At 40.1% G+C, this 24,562-nt stretch overlaps 1 protein-coding gene across 6 annotated transcripts in view; it reads right to left on the bottom strand.

The window, feature by feature from the left end:
• The window catches only part of sgcg (sarcoglycan, gamma), a 527,276-nt gene that overhangs the window by 212,059 nt on the left and 290,655 nt on the right, over positions 1 to 24,562 (bottom strand). The window lies entirely within an intron of this gene.

The raw sequence follows: 24,562 nt of genomic DNA, 5'->3' as shown, positions 1-24,562 counted from the left end.
CACCCTTTCCCATGTATGTTAACAAAATAAGGATGGGAAAGTTAATGATGGTCTGTTGATAAATAACTTGTAAGAATTTTATTTTAACAGTGCTTATTTCCTTGGTTATGGTAAAATTAATTATTGTATATTAATATATATTTGTATTTTTTTTTAATGCTAAGCTTCTCTATGCATATCCTTGTGCCTGGAGCAGTAACATTAATTTAGAGTGAAATCATCCAAATTTATAACTGACAAACTAATTTTATTTTGCTGTGCATTTTATTCTTGAGTATAACCAGTATAGGACTGAGTGAATGATCTATTATTAATACTTGCAGTCTTTAATTATAGGTTTTACCAATAGGGATATGTATGTATATAGCAGGAGGTATCACTCATGTGTGCACTTATTGGGAGTGCATGAAGTGTGCATGTTCTTCAGTATAATCTTAAGATGAGGGAGAGGGTACTTTAAAGCTTAAAAAAACTGGGTTGAAGGATACCCACAATTTTCTGATGGTTCAACAGAGAACCACTAGCAAGAAGCACCTCGCCGAAAAGATGTTTTAAAAAAAAAAAAAATGGAATGTATAGGGAAGCCCTCGACAGTCTATTTAATTTTACTAGAACTTGTATGAGCAGCTGTAATTCAGTAGGAATGACCTGTCGATCTATTTCAGGGCTGCCTATTTCCACTGGTCATCAACATCAGATAGTTATTAATAAATCAAATGAGCAATTCAGGAAAAATGTCATTGCACAGGAGAAACTCAGCAGGTGTCCATAGGAGGTACATGTATATAAGTGACATTTTTGGCCTGAGCCCCTTTTTCATAGTCCAGTTGATTACTTTTGGGACAGAACAGGGATGCAAGGAACTACTCACTGAGTCAGAGACCCGACTCAAATCTTCATGATGTCAATTAATCTGGTATATTTACTAAAATGTCAAAGAAATTTCTACTTTAGATATTCATCCTTTCTATCAAAAGTGTAATGCTTTGAACTTTCCTTCTGTTTAAATAATGTGTGTGGAATGTAGGTAAAGGCAATGAAATGCTGCCTAGCTAGTCCCTCATCTCCAAGTCCTCAGAGTGACTACAATCCACAGAGACTCCCACAGATCTGCCACTTTGTTAGGCAGTCACTTCCTCATTCCTTGCCCCTCGTACAATTCAATGTCATTGTCAAAAAGGATGCAACTCATGTTGATTCTATATTTTACTTCTTTTCAGTCATTATGAGCAATGATTTTAAGATTCCCCCCCCCCTTGATAATACCTCTCTTAAATCTCTGAAGGCTTCCTCAGTAAAAAAAAATCTGTTCATGAAAAATGCTTTTAGTTCACATTGCCTGATTCTGTAAAGTTCCACAAAATTATCTTGTGCATTTTTATGCGTTGAAATCGTGCGTAGGATTAAAAGACCAGTAAGATGAGGTACATCAATTAAAATTCAGCAACGAGATGCAAACATACCAAAATTTTGAATGTTAAATCTACAAAATTAAATCCATATATTATACAAATTAGAATTGGAATATAAATTTCAAACTACATTTTAGGGCATTTGGAGCACTGATTTTTATCAGCTAAAAATTTTACAGAAAAGTTACCAAAAGCTTTTGCTTGCAAAAAGGAAAAATCAGGTAAGAAATGTAGTTCTTAATATTTCCTAAAAGCTTGAGGCACTATACGAGTTATCTGTTGCATCAAAATATTACTTAAACAATGTCAAAAAGAATCCTTGTAAGTGGAGCAAGTGTTATACCTGCTCTTACACTTCCTCCCTCACCACCATTCGAGGGGATGACAGTGTAAATGGTTAGTATTATTACATTCCTCAGAGTCCACACATCAGAGGACCACTCCTGCACCCAGCACATCCAGGCAACTGTACAGGAAGACCAACGCCTCTGTTTTCTCAGATGCCCGAGGAGGTTTGGGCATGTCCGTGAATGCTCGAACTTTTCCAGGTTGGATGTGGAAAGTATACTGACTGGCTGCGTCACAGACTGGTAGGGAAACTCAAGTGCCCAGGAACACAGAAGGCCGCAGAAAGTGGCAACCCTCTGCCGTTTCCATTGAATGCATCCATGTGAGGCACTGCCTCAAGATCCCCATCACCTTGGCCACAATCTCTTCTTGTTGCTTCCTTCAGGCAAAAGTTCAACACCTTCAGGTTAAAACAGTTTATAATCCAACAGCTCTTGAACCTCGCCATACAACTAACCCTAACTATGAACCACCCCAGGACCACCAACTGAAATATCACTCTTTTTTAATTTACACAAACTGGAACTGTGAATATTTGTCTATCTTTTGATATTCCTTTTCTCTTTTTTTGCTCCTGCATTTGTTTATTTAAACTTACTATTGTAGTTGGTCTATCTGATGCACCTGCTTGGCTGCCACAAATAAGGATTTTGGTTCATCTCACGTATGTGACAATAACCTCATGCTGAACATTAACATAAGCACAGGATAATTCCCACCTGATATTCCCAGGTTAAAAACAATTCCAATGGGTCCAATTTCTAGGTGAGTACTTGCAGAATTTTCCTACTGCTGTGAAAAACATGGTGAAGGAACATCTTGGCGATTCATTCTGCAAACCCCTTTTACTTAGAGACTTACCTGATGTTTGTGCTTTTTCCCAATTTCCCAATGCCAGTTATTTCAATTACAATTGGCCTTTCATCACTTGCTTCTCAAAATGTGATTTTATTTTTGGTAAAAGTGTTGAGGCCAGGGGTAAATCAGCCATGATTATGTTGAATGACAGGAGCAGTTTCAGGGGCCCGGTGATATGCTCCTTCTCCTAACTTCTTGAGTTCTTCATCACCCATTATGACCATCATTGTTTGAGCATTACCCAGTGAGTTTTCTCCCCACAGCCAGCTCTCTGATGATGAGCAATGACATTGTTTGTCATTCAAAGAGCCTGACAGAAGCCTCAACATTCTACATCATCAAAGCTGGCTGCCATAAAGAACTTCGGGTGTAGATTTGTCGTTACACCAAGACAAGCTTTACGTCCTGTCATCGCTCTTTATATTTTTCCCAAAGCAATTTTGTTTGTTAGAGGTCTTTAATTGAAACAGCTATAAAGCAGTGATAGCAATGGCAGGATTCCTTCTGTAAAACATGAGCAAAGAATTAAAAAGCCTGGCAGTGCACAATGTGAAGTCATTATGTGAGTGATGTGTCTAGTCGTTATTGTAAGATCAGCTAACTCAACAATGCTTATATTTTTTGCTAATTATTCATTTAAGCTGGTTTTGGAACATTTTGATTTGTCCATATTTAGTCAACTGAATATTCACCAATTAAGCAGTTGAGTACAGTTCCCTCCATAATGTTTAAGACAAAGACACTTTTTTCCTTTACTTACCTCTGTGCTCCACAATTTTAAATTTAAATTTGTAATCAAACAATTCACATAAGATTAACAGCCACACTCCAGATTTTATTTAAGATTATTTGTGTACATTTTGGTTTGACCATGTAGAAATTATAGCACTTTATATACATCGTCCCCTTATTTCAGGGCACCATAACATTTGGAACATAGGAATGGGATGTGAATTAGTCATGTTTGATGCATGTCCCTTGCATGCAATGACTGCTTGAAGTCTGTGATTTATAGACATCACCAGGTGCTGAGTATCTTCTCTGGTGATGGTCTGCCAGGGCTCTACTGCAGCCACCTTCAGCTTCTGCTTGTTTCGGGGGTTTGTACCCTTACATTTTCTCTTCAGCAGAAGGAAAGCATGCTCAGTAGGATTTAGATTGGGTGACTGACTTGGCTATTCAAGAATTTTCCAGTTTTTTAGCTTTGAAAAACTCCTTTGATGCTTGAGCAGTATGCTTGGGATCATTGTCTTGCTGTAGGATGAAGCACCATCTCATGAGTTTGGAGGCATTTGCTTGAACTTGAGCAGATAACATTTCTACAGAGCTCAGAATTCATTTTGCTCCTGCCATCAGCTGTTACATCATCAATGGAGATAAGTCCACCAGGACCTGTGGCAGCTACACATGCCAGGTCATAACATCCCACCACCATGTTTCACAGATGAGGTGGTATGCTTTGGATTTTAGGCAGTTCTTTTACGCATCCACACTTCACTCTTGCCATCACACCGATACAGGTTAATCTTGGTCTCATCTATCCACAAGATCTTTTCCCAGAATTCTGCAGGCTCTTTTAAATATTTCTTGGCAAACTGTAATCTGGCCATCCTGTTTCTGTGGCTAACTAGTGGTTTACATCTTGCAGAGTAGCCTCTGTATTTCTGTTCATGAAGTCTTCTGCAGACAGTAGTCATTGACCCACATCCACACCTGCCTCCTGAAGAGTCTTTCTGATCTGTTGGACAGGATTTGGGGGATTTTTCTTTATCGTGGATAAGAATGATCATGTCATCAGCAGTGGAGACTTTCCTTGAAATACCATTTCCTTTGCGATTACTGAGCTCACCAGTACGCTCTTTCTCTTCAATGATGTTCAAAACTGTCGGCTTTGGTAATCCTAAGGTTAGGAGAATATTTCTTAATGTTATATTCTTGTTTTTCAGCCTCATAACAACTTTCATTGGCGCATCTCTGGTCCTCATGCAGAAAAATGGCAACTACAGGCTCCAAAGGTGACCAAAAGCTTAGAAGCAAGCCTTGCTCTCTTATACCTGCACCAATGGAGCAATTAAATGAAGCCAAGTAATCATAACGACTTGTGAAAGCCAAACATTCCAAACATTGTGATACCCTGAAATGGGGGAACTATGTATACAAGGTGCTGTAACTTCTACATGGTGCAACCAAAATGTATACAAATAACCTTGAATAAAATCTAGAATGTACACTTTCTTCATATGTGAATTGTTTGATTACATATTTAAAACTGTCAAGCACAGGGGGAAAATAAAGGGAAAAAAAATCTTTGTTCCAAACATGATGGATGCCACTGTATGTAATCAAGCCAATGACAGTGTTGCTACTGTCACAGTTCCAGAAGAGTGGGGAGCAGAGACATGGTGCTGCTCCGCATGGACCAACTGCCCACTCCAAATTCTGACAGCTTCGAACTGGCTTTTAACAGCCTATTAAAGGAGGCAATGGTGTTTTTTTTTAAAAAACTGCAATCTTGGAGGTTTATGCCCAAGATGGCATCATCTGTGCTGGGCAGTGTATCATGAGGGGTTGTAAGATCTGGGTAGGCAGTGGAATGGCACAGGATGCTAGAAACTGGAAGATCACACCCCCCCCCCCCCATTGAAAGGGAGGAGCATAGGAGACGACTCAACAGGTTGGTGACCATGCAAGCAGACAAACAGGAATTTAGTGACTGAAGGGCTAACATAGGTTGTGGTTGATTTGCAGTGAGAGACCCTCTCTAGCTGCAGGCTGTTGAGACTGGCACATGGGAACCAGGTAACCGAACCAGGATCTGAGGGGGTGCTGAGGGGAAGAAGGGGTCATGAAGGGCCTTCGCTGCTGAAGGATTCTTGATCATATTGGAGGTTTAGATCTGGTACTCGGGTTGCTGATGGTTTCAACGAGAGTCCCTGTGCAGCTGCAGAAGTAATGGATGTGAATCCACGTAACACTTAGCGACTCTGGAGACACACTCTTTTGCTTCTCTTCCTCATGTTGTTGGGGCATCAGGCAATGTTATGCAAATCTTTGCCTTATGGAAGACGAAAGTTGAAGTATATCATGTATATTACATTTTAATGTATTATTAAGTGACAATAAAAGGAACCTTTGAGTCATGATATATTTTTAAAGCGATGAAATCCCACACCACATTGAATAATATTTCTGTGATTACAATCAGTCTTGATGTTTTAAAATTGATGCAATTAATACTTGCGAGATGCAAGACTTCTTGGTATGTCCAGCACTCTTTCCCATTTTATTCAGATTAATTTTATATTTTCAGCTCAATGTTATCTCACTCAGGGCTAGAGTAACATAGTACCAGAAGTAGCATATGCTATGTGGACCATGTTAAATGCTTGCTCTATTACTGTAGTACAGCACTTACTCTATTTATACATCTGCAGTTTTTTATTTATATGTATATCACAGTTGGTAGATGATTATAACACCCCCAATCAAAGAACAGATAATAAACATTTAAGAGAAAGGCACTGATGCAAAAGAATCAATGTCCATTCTAACGTTCCTAAAGTTGAACTTAAAACTAATTATTTAAAAAAATGACTGAAATCTTTTCTCAGATTATAATCACATGGCTTTAAGTGTTTAGTGAGAATGAAAAAGAGAAATTGTTCAGTTTGTTTGTTTGGATTTTTAATTTTGCACACTGAGTTATAAATCAGTGAGAAATCCAGTGGTAATGGTGATATTAAGCATGCAATCTCACCTCTGTTGATTTCCCTGATGGATCCTTGACCAATTACACTTCTATTTCTTCACCTCCAAACTAATTGCCAAGACAGATCTCGCTACAGCTCAGTGTTTTGAATCAGGGCTACCCATTTATATCCTCTTTATTGGCATAAGGTCTGCAATTCAACTCCACTGATAAAGGTTTCTTGGTTAATACGTGTAAAGATAAAATGCAGCAGCTAATTTTAAGAACAAGTCATGATAGCTTGAACTAAAAAATCAAGCTAAAGATACTCCTTGCTGTTGATGCAACATGTGGCCGCTACGTTCACTTACTGGGGGAACCTGCATTGATGCTGACCTTGGGTTCTTGATGCAATGGTCCAAGTAGACATTGCCTTTCAGGCAGCTGTCTCCCTTTTTATTCAAGCCCAACATTTCGGTGGACTGGCCTACGTTCTTGTTCCTGGAGCAAGAGCAGGGAGTTTGTATGATTCCGCAGGTAATGATGGCTAAGGAGGTCTCTAGCCACTTGCAGAGCATCCTACAAGCCCCTTTGCCGGAGATTCTGTTGTCCACCATCAGACATTCAGCTGAAAACTCTGACTTTCATCCTGCCACCTCTCCACTTTGCCCAGCCACCAATTCCCCTTGAAACTTGCTTAATCTGTGTGAGTTTGTAACCATTCATAAAATGCACAAGGCTGCATTTGCAATGATTTATCTCTTTCAGTTCATCTCTCTCTTCTGAATTTAGCCTCCCCGGCATTTGGTGTCCTTTCATTTCCATTTTATTCCCTATTTTTAAGCTACTAAATGTTTTAATATTTATGTGTATTTTTTAAAATTTAGGGCCCTTTTATTACAGTCCCCACACTAGCTTAATCCAGACCTGATCTCACTGTCATATTAAACAGGGTAGGAAGCCTATTTCAAAAACTGTGCCCTTATCATCCTTTAGCTAATGTGAAGGAAGGACAAAATATAACACAAATGATCATTCTTGATGATTTTTGCTCCTTTAGGCTTAGACCTAGTGAAGTTCCAAAAAGAAAGGGTTAAGGGTCAAAGACTAATTGTAAATGTATGTATAGGCTATACTTTAGCTCTCAATAGGCATTGATTAGATCCTCATGTGTCACAAAGGCCACAAATCTTGCTGATATACTGTAATGGTATTTTGTGGTCTTCATTAGTCGGGCGGGAGGGGGGGAATTGATCTCAAGTGCCTTGAGGTAAAGCTGCAGCTCTCTGAAATTTTGATTAGTCCACACACGCTTTCATGTTTGATGGTGTGGTGATATGATTGTATACACTGGCTGGCCAGCCCTTCTGCCTTAGCTCCTCCCTTAGTCCTGCCCATGTGATCCCGGGACATAAAGGTTGAGTCCCCTCTGCTTCCCGCTCATTTTCCTAGCCTGGACCTGGGCCAGCAGTCTCTAGCTCAATAAAGCTTATCGTCTTCTGTCTGCGTCATTATTGGGGTTACCGATAGTGCTCGACAGGTCACCTCATTGCAGGAAGGACGTAGATGCTTTGGAGAGGGCACAGAGGAATTTTACCAGGATGGTGCCTGGATTTGCGTGCATGTCATATGAAGCAACATTGACAGAGTGAGAGCTTTTCTCTTTGCAGCAATGAAGGGTGAGGGGCAATTTAATAGGGGTACAGTATATAATAGTATAAGGGGGTTAGTTAGGATGGACAGTCAGCACCTGTTTCCTGGGGTGACAACAGCAAATACCAAAGGATATTGGTTTCAGGTGAGTGGAGGAATGTTTAGGAGAGATAACAGAGGCAAGTTTTTTAAAAAAAAATACAGTGAGTGGTGGGTGTGCGGGTTACATTGCCGGGTGTGTTGGTGGAGACTGACAATAGCAACATTCAAAAAAACTCTGAGATAGGCATATGAATGCAAGAAAAAAATGGAGGATTATGGGTGTGAGGTAGGGAAATTAAATTGTAATGGAGCAGGTTTATATAGGTCAACATAGCATTGTGACCCAAGGGGTGTACTGTGCTGTAACGAGTTATGCTCCATGCAAAACAGAAAAAAAAACCTGGGATCAGAATGACCGAGCTCAGAGATTCAGATTGGGCAGGTTTTGAGTTCTTAAAGTTTGTTTAATTAATTGATAATAAAGTTGCTGAAATATACCTTTCATAATAACAATCTCACTGTGTGCTTGTTCAAAACCTTGGTGGATTTCCCCTTCCTATCCAGAATTCATCGCAATTAATTATTTATTTCTCAGCTGCACAAAATGCAGTGGTTGAGAAGTCTGGTGCCTGTTAGATTTGTCCTCACCAGTTGCAGGTGCCTGTGGCAGCCTTGAAACAGCATTGGATTAATCTTCATAACAAGCTCTGTGATTCAGTGCAGGATTTCCCAGGAAAATAAGGGCCATTAACTTCAATATGCCCTTGCCAAATTAATTCAATGACCAGTTCAGCCACACACCACAGAAAAAAGTTGAAGATTTCTGCTAAGCAAACTGATCTCAAATGAACTCTTTCACCATAACAGCATTAAAAATATTAATTTTCTTCAGTAATAGCACTCTTTCATTGGTATGCAACACAGGTTGATACAAATATGCAGTCCAAAGGAAATGTTGCTCTGTCAGAAAGACCACCATTTCAATGAGACTCTGTCTACGAACTAAAATCTCTGTAAAAGGTGTAATTTCACTCAGTGCTACTGAAAACATCAACAAGTCATTTGATCACTTGCTAATTGTTGGATTTTACGTTGCATTTACCGTATTGCTGATGTGCCCAAATGCAGGATAAAAGCAATGAATCTAACAGTAATTCATTGGCTGAGAGCAATTCAGTAACATCCTGAGGAAGCGAAAGAAAACTCCACTGATCCAAATGATTATTTGCAGAAAATATTGTGCACCAATGATAAAAGGAACCCACAATCAACATGACTCTTTTATTGCAGCCTCTATAATGGCAGAGCTGCTGTTGCTATGGATTAGGGAAGAGTGGTGGAGTGGAGACACGGTCCTCCAGAACTCCTCCGCAGGGCCCTAGTGGCCGGCCGTCCCACCCGATGTTTAAATTGCCTGTATAATGGGGCCAGCCACAGCTCTTCCTTCAACTATCTTCAAAGGTCTAATATCCAAGATGAAGGCGTCCACATTCGGCAGCCCAGACCTCAAGAATCATGAGTTCTGTGAGAGGCAGCAGATCAGCGCAAGGCACCAGATTGGGAGAACACCTGTCCTTGACAGGGAGAAGCCTGGGAGAGGACCCTACAGCAATAGACCAGAGCAGGGCTCAGAAGGCAATGGCCTGACACTGTCGCAGGCTGTTGGCAAATCGACTTGTGGGAACCAATGATCAGAAGCAGGGCTTGAGAGGGTGTTGATAGGGCACAGGGCTTCCACGGAGACTTGGGCATTGACAGATACTTAATTGCTGCAGGGGTTCAGAAGCAGGGACAGAGGAGGATGAATCAAGTCATTATATGTTAGTAGACATCATGTTGTTGCTGTTCGTCCTTTGTAGTTGAAGATGACCATGGCTTCAAAGTCAATTGGGTTTGAAGTCATGACTTGCACTTAATTTGGATTAAAGTGAGGGAGAGTTGTGCAGGTCGCCAGCCTCACTATCTCGTCCCGGTCTATCTGGACCCTGTGGCAAGACATAGTCGAGACGGCTGGAGACAGGTCAGGATGCATTGGATGGCCAGCAGTGTTCTGTGTGTGTCTCACTGTGCCCTCTTAGCATTCCATGACGCATTGCTGAGAATTGCCTTTCTGCCCGTTGAACCAGTGATGGTTTCTTTTGCACATTCTGCCAAATACAGGCTTATAGCAGATATCATACTGTCTCTGAAGTTAATTCCATTGAATTGGACTTCTTAACTTGTCTTGCACTTTCAAAGATACCTACGTACAACTCCCCATGCTTGAGTATCCTTTTAAAAATTGTGCACCTTATTTATACTGCTTATTCTTCCCACTAATGTCTATTCACACTTCATTAACTATAATCTGCACATTACACCACTCATGAACTCCAATGTCATCCTTCCTGTCACTACATTTTTGAGTTATATATTATCTACAAAGCTTTCAAATAATGTTCACTGCAATCAAGTACGGAAACTGCTCAACTCCCAACACTTCCCCTAACGAGCATACCTGCAAGCTTTCTGCAAATCTGAACAATGGTTCAACTCGAATGGTCAATCTTTCTCAAACAGTGGAGCTGTTAATTGTGTGTTTATCAAAATTAATAGCTTTATGTCATTTTGTCCTTTTTTCTACACGATCAAGAGTTAAAATATACGATGCTGATTTATCTCGATCTAGTGGAAATCGCTGCAAATTTCCCAATTGTTGTCGTGCACTCACTTTGAAATATGGTTACCTTGGTGAAGGACTCAAGCCCAAAACTGTGGTAATGTATCTATCTTTGCAATATAAAGTACATCGACCTGCTGAGGTTCTCCAGCATTATGTTTTTACTTGAAATATGGAGAGATGACCAAATAGTTGAGTGACAAAGTTTCAATGTATCTAGATTTGTGCAGCTGCAGGAACATTCTAAAGGGCTTCAGGATGTCTAGAACAGAGCAGTTGGGTTCATCAGCACCTTATCAAGTAGCCTAAACATCCAGCCCTCCACCACTTGATATTAGGGTTACATTTTGCAAATAGACAAGCCGTTGTTGGCAGCACCTGCAAAACCTGTCATTTCCACCATCCAGAAAAGCAAGGACAGTCTGAGCAGAGTCCAGAGGATGTCATGCTACAACTGTGAAAGATGTTGGCAAGAGCTCATTTGAAGTAGTATGTGCAGTTCTGCTTTACTAATTATAGGAAAGAATTCATTAAACTAATAAGGATGCAGAAAATATTCAGCAGGATGTTACTGGGTCTCAAGAAATGGATCGACTTGGACATTTTTCTTCTTGGAGCAGAGGCTGAGAGGTGACCTTATAGAGGTACAGGTGATTATTCCTTTATCTGTAATTCCGAAAACAAATGTGCTGTATATTTTCAGGTGTTTAGCTTATTTTGAGCCAGTTTAAGTTTGAAGTTTTACTGTATGTTTTACTTAAAAATACAGGGACCATCCTCCGGCAGAATTTCAGCAATCCCACTGAAAGGGAATTTGACAGAGGGAGTGGCTCAGGCAGTCGGATAGGGAGAGTAGCAACGCGGCTCAGGTGGATGGGAAAAGAGTGGCAGCGTGGCCCGGGTGGGCGGGGAGAGGGTGGCAGTGCAGCTCGGGCGGGTGGGGAGAGAGCTGTCCATCTTTATTTCATTTGGCGGGAGTAACTATGATTCTCTTGGGCTTTCCTGGCTTCCCGCCACCAGGGCGATAAAGCTGAGATTAAGAGTCAGTTACAACTCCTTGCAGTCCCGCTGGGAACACCAAGATGGTGGCTAAAGTGACTTCTAGAATCCAGGCGATTTTAAAAGAAGATTGGGCATGGATTCCAAGCTTCTTCCCGGAGGGACAGATAACTGGATAAAGACTGTCTCACTGTACCATTTGCAATGGTGGTCATGTGAAATCTGCTAATTGCACTTATTCCAGTGTCCAGCCTAAACTGATGAAAACATCCACCTTCACACAAACCAGAGAAGTGGATTTAAGAGGAAGATTCCCCATGGGTGATGTGAGTAATCTGAGATGGGGCGGCAGCAACAGATGAAGAGATCATGAGACAATTACCCTAAGAGAAGGAATAAAAAGGAAAAGGAAAATGTGGTTTATAACCCAGAGATGAACATTAAAACCATCGTCTATTACAGTACTTTATTTAAAGATAATATAATACCATCCAATGCCAGGGATCTGGCAACTGATGTGATTGAAATGAAATGGCCACATATTAAGAGTGGTGACAAAATGAGAAAAGTCAACCCTCCAGACATGACTGTTAACGCCATGATGCCCTTTTTATCTGAAACCTGTCCAGCAGAGGGATAAGGAAAGATCTTCAACAGTCTGGGAGCATTTCGTGCACACATGAGAAAACCATCAGACCAGAATGTTGAAGGCTACTTGCAGGAAATGTTAGAGAACAGGCAAACTCCATTCGATAACCGTACACTCTGGAAAGGATTGAAAGTGAATTTATTTGTGAAGCTTGTGGAGCATCCTTCAAAACAGAGAGTGGAATGGGTCAACATGAGCGACATTAACACGCAGAGATAAGAAATATCAAGCGAGAGTGGGCTCAGTACTCAGGAACCCAGTCGGAAAAATTAGTGGACGGAAGAAGAAACATCACTATTAATCGGACTGGAGGAAAAATATGAAGGGGGCACATTTCATTAACATCAAGATGGGAAAAATACTAACAATGAAAGCTAACAAGCAAATTACCGATAAAAGGAGAATTCTGCAGAAACTTCAAGAAAAGAATAAAAGAACTAAAGAAGACCAACAAGGAAGAACGCCTTTGCTCAAAGAGATTAATATAATTGATTCACCACTTAAAAGATCTGAGAGAACCATCAGTAAGGTGAATCAGGAAATAATACCCGACAACATCCAGGAACCATTGGATGATGTCTCTAAATTATTGGGCAAGAAGAATACTAAGCCATGCTACAATTTGGGTCTCAATCTTCTGGAGGGCATTTTCATGAAGATTATCAGTAAATTTGCTTGTCAGAAGGAAAATTCGCATGTAAGGAAGGAATAATGAATTGATTTGAACAAACCACCCCAGAGGAATACTGAGATTATTAAAAGAACAGCCAGAAAGAAGGCAATCTATAGAGCAATCTAGACCCCCATGAAAAGGACTGGAAACACTTAACCCGTAAAATTATGGGGATGCCAGAACAATGTGAGTGTTCGATAACAAAGAAGGAAGTGGGAAAGTTCTAAAATGATAGGTTGGGAACTGAGAACAACAAAGCTGAGCTGCAGAAATTAGAGGATGATCATGACGAGTTTGATAAAGAGAAACGCCTTAAAGAAATTGAAAAGGAAGAAATTAAAGTTGAGCTCTAAACAACAAAGGAGAACACCGCTCCAGATCTGGAAGGCCTGAGAAAAAAGGACCTATTAAACATTATGGCCAAAAACATACTGCTCAAACTTTTCAATATTTGGCTCAAATTTGGAGTTATCTCAGAATGTTTAGGACAGCCAGACTGTGTTGATTCCAAAGACAGAAGATAAAGAACTAAAAGATCTGTCCAATTGGAGGCCAATTATCATCGGACCCTATTATTTTGATGATTTTTACAAAAATCCTGGCAAAGCATCTAAGTGAATCTGTTAAAATCAGTCAGAGGCAGAAAGGCTTCCTTATCAACACATCCGGCTGTAATGAAAATATTACCATCCCACATCATTAGCAGGTCTAAGATGTACTACAATGAATTAGCACTTGTGTTTGTGGATCTTGCTAAAGCATTTGATTCGGTAGGACACAAATACATTCCAAAGGCATTAATAAGAATAGGAGCCCCAACTATTTTTATAGATCTGATTACAGATCTATACAGTAATACCTCACAACAGTGGAAATCAGAAAGGGGAAAACTGAAAAAAATTAACATCACGAGAGCAGTGAAGCAAGGCAACCCCTCTCTCCTATTCTCTTTAACATTGCTATGGATCCACTCGTCACGACCCTAGAACATCAAGGAAAAGGGATAGAGATGTCAATATTGAAAGGAACCTCAAGATATACAGCCTGAGCATTTCCGGATGACATAGTGATCTTGAGTAATTTTTATGATGGGATGATAGCAAACCTCAAGCTCTTATCAACATTCTGTAGATCCACTGGGCTCGAGGTGAATGTTAAAAAGATGAAAGACTTTCACTTTATCTGCAAAAGAATAACATACTTGTATAATGTGAGAGAAGAATGGGAATCCAATGGCAAGAAGATAGCAGGGAAGGTGAAAAAATATTGAGGTGCACAAATTGACCCTTGGTTGGGTGTCTTGGATGGCAAATATTGGGAGAAATTGTCATCCTGGTTTAACAGCCTTAGAGTCGAAACTTAAACCGAGCCAAAAAGCTGAAATTGTGAAAACATAAATTGTTCCACGCATTTATTATCAACTGATCTTGTGTGAAGTATCACAGAATGTTTTAAAAGAGCTTGATAGACAGATTAGAACAACCGTAAAGGATATACTCCACCTGCCGTATGATACCACCGACAGTATTCTTTACACAAGAAATAGAGACGGAGGACTAGCTCTACCCAAATTAGAGATTCAAATCCCAGTCGCAATAATTACAAAAAAACAAGTACTGGAGAGATCAGAAGACAACATCATGAGAGACTGCTTTCATTTTCCAAAAAAAGAAAATCAAGCAAGAATTGACCAACTTTTGAAGCTTGAAGTCATTAGATCAATTTTGATTAAAAGTGACTTTGATTCGACGGTTGATGAAGAAATTAGATCCAGTAGCCTGTCTGAACACTTGGATGAACGCTTTGAAGATGAAACCATTAAGAGATCTTTGTTCAAACTTAATTGGCATGACTGAGAATTCAAAAGATAGATGAATCTCCAGGCACAAGGCTCAGGCATTTGGGGAATTTAAAAATAACAAAATTTCCAATGCTTGGGTCGCACGAGACTTGGAAGGAACATCAATTTGTGAATGCACTTTTATTAAAATCTGGACAATATCCTAAATGTTGTACAAGAAATAGAGGAACTGCTGACAAAGTGAAAACCTGTTGGAGATGTGAAATCATAAATGAGACCATCGCACACATCTCCAGTAGGTGTCTGGCAGAATATGCTTATAAAGAAACATAATAAAATTGCAGATCTTCTTGTGTTAAAGCAACACATTATAGATAGCAAACATACATCAAACCATATTTTCGAGACAAAGCAGGTCAACTATGGAAACCCAACTTGATTTTTGTTAAAAATCAAATGGCAATTATAGTTGACGTTACAATAAGATACAAAGATTATTATAACTCCATCCTGAATGCGTTTGAGGAGAAAGAAGAAAAATACAAACACCTCTTCCCAGCAGATCATGAATGTAACCAGGACCAACCAGGTGACTTTTCATGGATTTATGCCAGGGGTCTGTGGCATTAGAACAACAATAGGCTCCTGGCCGAACTGGGAATTAAAAACTTTAAAAGTTTTGCAATCAACACCTGCAGTCTCCCAATTAAACTTACAATTGAGATTCTGCAGGTGTTCATGGATTATTGACCATCTAGAAATTTAAACTGAACCCAAGAGCTGGCTGCTTACATCAAGCTTATGAACATCAATTTGATCTCGGCACAAGACCATTGGCTATAATTAACCCTGGTAACAGGACGAAGATCTGGACTCGTTCCGGAATTAACAGCAGTGGATGCAACACTTTAAACTGCAAAAAAATAGACATAATCATTGACTAAATCAGCGATGTGTTCTCCCTCCCCTGCAATTACTTAAAAGAATTGCTGTTTTAACATTATTCCGTTATCCGAAAAATTCCAAAATCTGAAAGTGTCTGGTTCCAAGGATTTCAGATAAAAGATTAAGCACTGTATTTAAAATCGTGAGGGGCATAGATAAGTTGAACGGTCACAGTCTTTATTCCAGGAGGGAGGAGTCCAGAACCAGGAGGCATGGGTTTGAGACAAGAGGAGAAAGATTTGAAAGGGACCTGAGGGATAATGCTTTTTCCACACAAGAGTTTGGTGTACATATGGAATGAGCTGCCAGAAGCTGTAGAGGTGCACATGAATGTCAGATTTAAGAGATATTTAGATAGCTTATTGGATAGGAAAAGTTTAGAGAGTTACAGGCCAAACACAGGGAAATTAGATGAACATGGTAAGAAAACCTGGTCGGCATGGATGATTTGGACCAAAGGGCCTATCTCTGTGCTGTGTAACTCTATGACTGCCATCGACTCCAAGTTCTCCTCCATTCACACAACTCCTTAATTTGGGCATAATTTTTCTTAGCTATTACCTGATAAAAATCCTGGGACCATCCCCCTAACAGCACAATAGGCAGATCTTCACAACATGGGGACGTCTTCACAAATGATCAGGGAAAATAAAATATCTTAAAGTAGGAATGGGCAGAAAATACCACCCTTACCAGCGATAGCCTTGCACTCAAATTAAATGAAAGAAAATGTCTGAGAGTTTTCATTATTTATTTCAGGACATTGGATAATAGCAATGGAATAATGCAAGCTGGCCACTGAAACACTACTTTGCCATTCAACTAAATATGTTTGATATTCAACCTGACTCCATCAACAATTTCCCTAATAATTTCTGCATGACAGAATTATCGGTCTTGGATTTAAAATTGGCCTCAACTGCCATTTCCAGAGTAGTTCCATATTTTCATTCTTTGCATGCACAAGCATTCTTCACTTCTGAAATGGCCACCTCTATTTCGTAGGTCATGTTCTCATCCAATTGATTCTCCAACCAGGGGAAATAGTTTCAATCCATCAAAAACTTGGATCAAATCATCCCTTAGATTTCTAAATTCCAAAAAAACATCTTGGAATTTGTCTAATCTCTTCTCATAATTTAACCCTTGAAGTTCAGTATTACTGGAGTTGACTTAGAAATCACTCTCTCCAAAGACCATAAATAGCCCTTCTCAAGTGTAGTGCCCCAAATCAGAACTTTTGTAGAGGGAACTTTTGATTGTGTCTAAACTTTCTGTAAAAGAACTCACCGGGTTGTTCTTCCCAAAAGTTGATGTGCAAATGCAAGTCTAACCTGTGATAGCCTGTAGCTCTTGCATTTTTTGGAATGTTAATTGCTGGGATCTCTGGAATACAATTTCTTCAGTGAACGCATCTTCACATACCAAAAATTGATTAATGTTTCTGGCAAGAATCTCCGATTTCTGGGGGTGTGCAATGACGACAGTTGACTAGTGGTAAGAGGTGACTGGAGGCTGGAATACCCGCCGTCCAACAAACTATATTATCTGCTCAATTCAATGCAAAGGTGGCCCATCCTACCTACCTTCAGCAGGAACTAGTTTACTAGTTTTTTGGCTTGAATTTGTAATTTTAGCCAGAAGGCTAGCTTTCAATAACTCTCTTGCTCTCCAATGCTGTTGTCAGCAATGGTAATTATTGCATTGGCTACAGACAGTTGCCTTCATTACCCTTTGACTTTTCTTGTAAATTATGACTGCCAAATAGCCTCACTGTACCACATGGGAATAAATCAGCAAGAAATAATCAAATAGACAATGAGAAGTTTCTGCTTCATAATCTTGCAAATACTGAATCACTCAATATTATTGGAGGCCATATGCTGCTACCAGATTCCAGATTCTGAAAAATAATGAAATAATTCTACAACTAAACACAAGTAAGAAAGAAAAGATGAGTGGGAGACCCCCACAAAGGTAATTCAGGATCTTTGTCCCAGTTTTGGGTTCCATTTATTACAACTGATGTACAAATGACTACAAAAGAAGGTGAAACCCAAGTTGCGGTTAAATTGAAGTTTCCCACCATGCAATATTCAAGGGATATTTGGGGAGGATTAATCGCAGTGAAAAAATATTCCTCTCTCCTGCCAAAAGAAAATAAAATTAACCATTAAAGTATCAAAACATACCAGGAAGGAGGACATGGCCTGTCGAGTTAGTAGTATGATGAAGTTGACCTAAAAATTGTCACTAATAACATGCTCTGGGGAAAACTGAGATTTAAGTATATAACGTATGTGACAGAGTAAATAGATGTTTTTGGGAGATAAATTGGGAAAGGTTTGTTAGAGTAGGTCATATACAAACATTTTAAAACAGATCTTATTTAAAATACTGGAGCTCTGCCCCATGCTAGGCGTATCGACTCAAGAGCTTTTGCAAGAGCTTTTGAAGAGTGCTCAAGAGTCTTCACTCATGGATTGTTGTTTGCAAAGGGCAACAGATGAAAGAACATGCCAGAGCTACTGCTGTCTGGAAGAGAACTTGCTGTTCTGAGAGGGTCATGTGGTGTTGCAAGCAGAGAGAGTCAAACAGGCTTTCTCTCAGAGAATCAGAGAGAGAGATATATCACTTGTACAGTGTCACAGCCAGCAGAAGTAGCTGGGGCTGAAACAGGACAAGGTGGCAAGCTTTTGGAAAGCCCCATTTTGGAAGACTGCCTGGTCTAAACTCTTGTGGTTCATGCGGGAGGGAGAAGATGGGCTGTTTGATGTTTCACTTGGAATAAGAGAAACAGAAAGGAACTCTGTGATGACCTGAAAGAAAGAGGTTATCATCTAGAGAATCCTGAAGGGGCAAGTTTCATCAACAAGACACTGAATTGGCTGATTAAAAAGGAATAACAAATCTCTCTCTGAAAACCGACAAGAACCTTCCTGAGCGGTAACCATTTAGAATTGCCTGCAACCAGTGAACTTGGGAGGAATGAGAAGTGAGATTGGACTGTGAACCAAAGAACTTTTGTGAACTTACACACACATTACATACACGAGCGCTTAGAATTAGAAGTTAGGTTAAGTAAGTCAATAGAGATAAGTTAAAGTTTGATTCTGTTTTCATGTTTAAAGATAATTAAAAGCAACTTTTGTTTAAGTAACCATTTGTCTTGGTGAATATCTGTGGCTGCTGGGTTTTGGGGTCCTCTGGGCTCGTAACATTTGAATAAAAACAATACTGAACAATCGAATTTCTCCATCTGCAACTTGCATGGCAACTGACCCAATTCTGACCACTTCCAATCTCCAGTGGATCTCATGCCCATGAGGGGTTAGAAGGCATGGTGCAATATCATGTGTTCCACCCAATCCCTAACACCCAATGTTTTTCTTTTGTTTCCAGTTAAAGAATGGTAATCAAAATGATTGAATTAGATTGATCTATGTTTTCTCTGCTGGCCAGGGCAGAACAAGCAAGTTATAACCTTGGAATTAACAGCTGCTTTTCCAGGATGAATTTCAAGAGAATGGAAGTGAAAACATTGCATCATTTCATTTAACATTCCCAACCACTATTCAAATATTAAACTGCAAGACAATAAATATTGATTCTTTGCTTGGTGAAAAGATTCTGTGGAATGAGAACCTGGAGATTATGTGTTACCAGGAACATACTTGTAGCAAGGACAAATGAAAAGGTTGGAGCAGGGGCTAGCTACCTGTTAGGTAAGGTTGCATGCGAGTCTTGGCCCAGTGAACCATGATGAGGTCAGAGAACCGGTGAGTAATGTCACTAAGAATGGAAAAGATAATTGAATTTTGCTCAACCTTGATGCTATAATGCAAACAGCCACAAAGCAGCTACATTTATCTACAAGTACTAATAAATGCAAATGTATTTTAAATAAGAATCATGATATTTGGTGTGACAGAGTGGAGCACCTGGCAGAGGTGCTGCCTTGAGGGTCCAGCAACCAAGGTTCAATCAGGACCTCGAGGGCTGCCTGCTTGGGGTTTGCATCTTCTTCCTGTGTCTGCATGAGTTTTCCACCGTTGCTCTGATTTCCTTCCACGCCACAGACACACTGATCTCTCTAAAATGCCTTATGTAAGAGAATGGTAAAATTCAAATGAAGTCAAGGGGAATGTAGAGAAAATAAAATAGAGTAGGTGCAGCATTAGTATTAGTCATGTGTCTGATAAATAGTGCAGACACAGTGGGACCAAAGGCCTGTTTCCATGGTTAAATGAGCAGAAACATGGAACTTTAATAATTGTAGTAATATTTGCCTTTGGTGCAACTTCATTTTTTTCTCGCATAAAGAGAAAAAGAAGAAAATAATCTTGAACTTGTGCAGAGAGTTATTTGGTTTGCTGAGAGAGCATTGTGTGCAACCTTGGGATATTTCAAATGGCAGCACATCTGATTCTTGCTCAATCATGGACCGACCATTCAACCCAGCAGCAGATCACACCCTCAGTGGAAGGAGGGACATGATGCACTTTGTATCTGGCCCAGAGCTTCACACCCAGTTTAGATTGTTCAGGATTTTTTTTTTTTAATTAAAATTTATTTTGCAATTCAAAATAACATTTATTAAAATATACTCATTTATTTGTTAAATCATTATTAATATTTATTAAATAAGCTAATTATTAAAGCTATTTGAATTAATTGAATACAACCCCATCGTAAGTTGAAATAGCACCTGTATGCATGATACACTTCAACTTTTGTCTTCGTTAAGCAAACAAAGAGTTGCCATGACAATTGCCTGGTGCACCTAACAATAGGACAAAGAAAAGCAAAAGAGAGTCCCTTCAGAGACACTAAGTGCCCATGGATTCTCGCAGCCTCCACAGCTGCACGGGCTATAATTCAAAACATTGGTAACCCAAGCTCCAGGTCCAAACCTACAATAAAATCAGGAAGCGTTCAGCACCTGAAACCCTTCAGGAGCCCTCATTAACCTCAGTATTCTCTCAAATCCCATTTCCAATATCTGGTTCCCATGAGCCAATCTCCAGCAGCCTGTGTCTGTCTTTTGACTGTAAGTTGCCAAATCCTGCAGCCTGTGTGGGTCCTTCATCTACTGACCCCCTTAATGGTCCACTGCCGTGGTCAACGTCCTGTAGGGTCGACTCCTATGCTTCTCCGCATTTCTGGTGCCCTTCGCTGGTCTGCTGCTCCCTGAAGTGTGCACCCCTCTTGATACGCTGCCCAGTATAGGTGCCGCCATTATAGACAAAGATTCCATGTTTGCAGGATTAAAAAATAACAGTGTTGGCTCCTTCAACAGGCTGCTTAAAGCACGATTGGAGTTGATGGTCGGAGTCAGCCGAGCAACGCTCTATCTCCAGTCCCCGCTCTCACGGGTCTGCACCAGTGGTAGTGCTACCATTGCGCCAATTCTAGCAGCCAGGTATTGAATAGAGACCCATCATCAATTCCTTTCTCCCCAAAAATATTGCTTGCCCCACTGAGTTCTTCCAGCAGATTGTTTTTGCTACAGATTCCAGCCTCTGTGTCACATTATTAGAGTAAATAGCTCATGTGGAGAGAAACAAAGTGAACCAATGTTTGCGCTAAGCTACAGTCAGATCTACCTTTCAATCAGTAAATATTCTCTGCTTGTTTGATGTGAATAGATTTTCTTTCCACCACCAATTGACATTTCTTCTGGAATGATAAACAAGTGTGGTGTGAATTTATATTTAGCACCTGACAGATTCAAAAATTAAATTATTTCTGAGTGCATTTGGGGATCAGAAGATCTGAGTAAGTCTCATCTCTCGCTGAAGAAAAATCAAGGGGCAAGATCATGACTAGCAAGTCTGAAAGAACACAGCAGGGACTTGGTGATTTGTTTTATTGATACAGAACCTTTTTCGAAATAAATAACTATATCCTTAAATGTCACATCAGGTAAAAGTTTGCACATTTGACCAGTAATTTTATGGATTCAAATTAAAATCAGTTTACACAATATATTCAGCCTGAAGAAGCAGTCAAGTCCTATTCTACTTTTTAAAAGACTACTTGGATTTTCTCTTCACTAGGCACCTGCCATTAATTTTCCTGGATTCTCCCATTTGCACCAAAAAGTCATATAAATTGTTTCTTTGGGATGTTTCCTTCCGGTTACCATGGCTCCTCCATTAATTATGAGAACTTTGATATGAGATAATAATATTGGATGATTTATTTAACAGATAATGTTATACTGGCATTATACAGTATTCCTATTTGAACATTAATCAATTATAGGCTTCGTGCTGTCATTGCTTGCATGGATTCCAAACCATGTGCTTACTGTAGGTACTTGTGCTTTCAGGGATATGCATCGTAATACAAATGAAATTAAATATTGCTTCAATGCAAACATTCTAATAGCTGGGCAAGTATTTTATACATTTTCATACTATATGACCCAATAGCAAATTACTCTTTCAGGATCGTGACACAAGAATTACCTTCCACACATTGATACTCCCACCAACGATGTACAAAAGACTATCAGCATTCAATATATTTCCTCATAGTGAAGACATTATCTGTTGGAGTGCTCTTGAATTAGGGAGGGAGACAGTTTACAAATTTAGAGGACATTTTTCTGCTACAAGGCCATGTTGCATCATAGTGTGGTTTGGCCATTTGAGTGCCCAAGAACACAGAATGCTGTAGAAGGCAACAAACCTAGCCAAGTCCATCACAGTCTTAGATGTCCTCTCCGTCGAAGATATCCACGAGAGGCGCTGCCTCAAGAAGACAGCCAACGTCATTCTGGGCCCCCATCACCCTGATCGCAATCTTTTCTCACTGCTACCTTCGGGTAGAAGGCTCAGAAGCCAGAAGTCCAGCAACTCCAGGTTCAAGATCAGTTTCTTTCCAAAGGCTATCAGCCTCCAATCATAAACTACTCTGACATCACAAAAACACTGGCTGCACTATTTGTAATACCATTTCTTGCACTATGGTAACTGTGAATAATTATCATCTATTTATCTTTTGCATTTTAATCTAATGTACAATTTTGACATTTTTCACCTTCACATGTTTGGCTGCAGAAAGTAAAAATTTCAGTGCATCTATGCATTAAACAATGTATATGACAATGAACTTATTATCATTATATTATTATGGAACAGAGGAATGAAGAACGACTCCTTAATTCGGTCCCATTGGAACTTTTAACAGTGTGAGACAGAAAGGAGCATCAAAGCGGAAACCTAACTATTTTTCTGACAGCATTATATTTAGATTTAACCTCTGGCTGTGGAGGTGAAGGAACATTACTGATTTAAATTCTGCAAATCAGTGCCAATATAAAGCGTGTTTTAACTGAACTAAAATAAAGTTTTCATAAGAAAAACTCATTGTGCCGGGTTGGGAAGAGGTTACCTTGATCTGGAAATATAATTGACAAGGGAATTTCAACTCAGTCATTCACAATTCACAGAGAAAAACTTTCAAACTTAATAATCATGCGTATCTGGGAACAAATTATATCTGCGAGCTATGGATGTCATAAGTGAAGAAACAATGGACAGCACAAGCTCGGACCATGTCTTGAGTATGCGTAACTGCACGACACAAGGAGCAAAAGGTAGAATTTGCAAAATGTATTGAATTGAGTGACAGAAACATCTATTCTGGATGTAACAGTTTGGTGAGGAGGGTGTGAGCCACATTTCTACTTTCCCACATCCTTCCAAACATTAGCTGGCCCAGCAGTTCCTGTCAGGTTACAGATTTTGTATATTTTGATTCTCAGGAAACCAAGTAATTGTTAACTCTTTATCATTTCCAAGATGAACATTGAAAACAATTGAGCATAATATGGTCAGTGCAGAACTTCTACGGACTTGCACAGCTCCCTCTACCACAGGATTTTGGGGGTGAAATTTTCAGGATATGGCCAGGTTCCTAACCTTTTATCTGGGATCGGCAGGACCGGACACCTGCTGCTACATGGGGGAATTATGGGTAATGAAGACAGCCATTGCTCTTGCAATGAATGCTCCAATGAACTCTGGGCAACTCTGCTGCCACATTGGGAGTTAGATGGGGGTGGGTGGGGAAACGGACAGCTGGGGGGCCAACGGGGCTGGGGGGGTCTGACAGACAGCTGGAGGCAGGGAGGGAGACGGACAGCCGGGAATGGGGGGTGATGGATGACCGGGCTGGACAGACGGAGGGGGCTAGGAACAAGGTGGTCAGGCGTATTCATTAGCATATTGCTGCAGTCAGCCTACAGTTCACTTTAGACAGCAGGCTGGCTTGCAAGACTGTATAGAGCTGCCGCAGGAAAAATTCCAGATGAGAATTAGTTTCTAATTCCCACCTGGAACTTCTTACACAGCCAGTGTTGCGCAAATTTTCTGAGAAATTCCTGTTATGTAGCGGCAGGGTAAAAAGCATATTTGATGAGCAGATGTCATTTACCGAAAAAGGAGCTAGTTTTTGGAATCTTGGATAAAAGGCAACGAGCAAGGAGGAACAACACAACTCCAAATGGCCTGGATGCTGTTTTCCAAGAGCAGCAAAGCCCATGAGGACGGAAGGTGCGTCCTCTCCTGGAAAGCCAAGCGATTGGTTGGCCCCCCACCCCCCCCCCCCAAACCAGGAAGAGCACAGAAACTCTGAGTAACCCACAGAACAATGTCTACAGTACTTGTTTTTATCGTTTCCAGCTATGATCAGTTTCTTCACAATAGTTCAGCCAAAAATCTTGCTACTGTTTCCTGGTCACTCCCAATGTATGTAATTGGGACCTCATAGGGTTCAGCTAAAAATCTTGTCTTAGCATCCCTGGCTGGTTCTTGCCTCTTTTGA

The sequence above is a fragment of the Narcine bancroftii genome, chromosome 7 (genome assembly GCF_036971445.1).
Source record: "Narcine bancroftii isolate sNarBan1 chromosome 7, sNarBan1.hap1, whole genome shotgun sequence".
Lineage (NCBI taxonomy): Eukaryota > Metazoa > Chordata > Chondrichthyes > Torpediniformes > Narcinidae > Narcine > Narcine bancroftii.
The sequence above is the reverse complement of the archived record's forward strand: the minus strand, read 5'-3'. Positions and strand labels throughout refer to the sequence as shown.